This window comes from Gopherus flavomarginatus, chromosome 7, assembly GCF_025201925.1.
Source record: "Gopherus flavomarginatus isolate rGopFla2 chromosome 7, rGopFla2.mat.asm, whole genome shotgun sequence".
In the NCBI taxonomy this organism is placed as follows: Eukaryota; Metazoa; Chordata; order Testudines; family Testudinidae; genus Gopherus; species Gopherus flavomarginatus.
In genome coordinates this window covers 61933462-61934745 of record NC_066623.1, presented here as the reverse complement: position 1 = coordinate 61934745, position 1284 = coordinate 61933462, and positions in this window count along the sequence as shown.

Below are 1284 nucleotides of genomic sequence, written 5' to 3'. Positions count from 1 at the left end.
GAGCGCTGGCGGATTGGAGATGTTTTGTATTGTGTTTCTGATTAAAAATGAGTCACTGTTTCTCAGAAGTACAGATTTTCCCCCGCCACCCATTCTCAAAAGCAGAAATTGGACAAAAGAATTTCTGAAAGGATTTATCCACGGCTGCATAAGAGTTACTTAGGCTGTAACCAAGTTGCTGGAGCTTTAAAAACAACACACAGCTCTTCTGTATCCCCTGATCTCACAATATTTTAGAAAGAAAGAGAAATATCCCTATTTTACAGATGGGGAAACTGAGGCATGGAGATACAGTAATTTGCCCAAGGATACAGAGATACAGTAACCGGCAAAGCTGGGAACAGAAGTCAGGTCACTTGACTCCCAGGTTAGTGCTCTCAGCACTGGTCCATACTGCCTTCCTTCCGCTCAATTTAGTGCTGGTGAAAGGGGCCAAATTCACAGCCTCTGAAGCCCTCTGCCAATCTGCTGCCTTTCTTGTCTTGTGAGGAAACCTATAGGCCCAGACAGAGCTAGTGTAACCCACACACCTCCTGGGTGTGGTGTTCTGTCCCATCCAGTGATGGCAGGGGTGGGGTGGGGGGAGAGAGAGAGAGAGAGAGAGAGAGAACACACACGGGGTCTGTCGGCATTACATTAGTACCTGAGCCAGGAAGAACGCAATGCACAGAAAAAGGAGAAGAAACAGTTCTTTCCCATGTAGAAAGAAGTTGCATGCGGTTGAGCAAAGCTCCAAAAAGATCCGATCTGCCCTGCTCTTGACAGGACAGGAGCACTTGAAGCACAGGATGAAGGAGAGGTGGAGTCATGGGACTGTAGTAATTGCATGGTTGAGGGGGGCAGCTTCTGGGGCAGTCAAAAGGCAATAGTTGGAGCGTGTTCTTTGGGGGAGTGATAATGTGAAAAAAACAGATTTCAAGCAGGAGTTTTGGAATTTTAATGTCCGTTGCCAGCTGGCTCAGTTCAGCTAAAGCCACACCGACAGGCCTTGTCCCAGGACTGCTGCAAAAACACCGTAGCATTTCGCCTCTGAGTCTGCTAGAGGGGCTGCACTCCCCTTCCCACCTCTGGAGGGCAGAGAAGAGGATGCAACCAGAGGACTCTAGGAGCTGCTCTGGGAAAGAGGTGGGGACATTGCAGGCTACTTTTCAAGGGAGATCCTGGCACTACATTGAGCAGTCCTGATGCTCTAATTACTCCAGGATGCATTGTCAGTGCTCTGACTCACTGATAAACTCACCATGACAAGCACAATCCCCCAGTCACAAACATCCAGCTGACCGG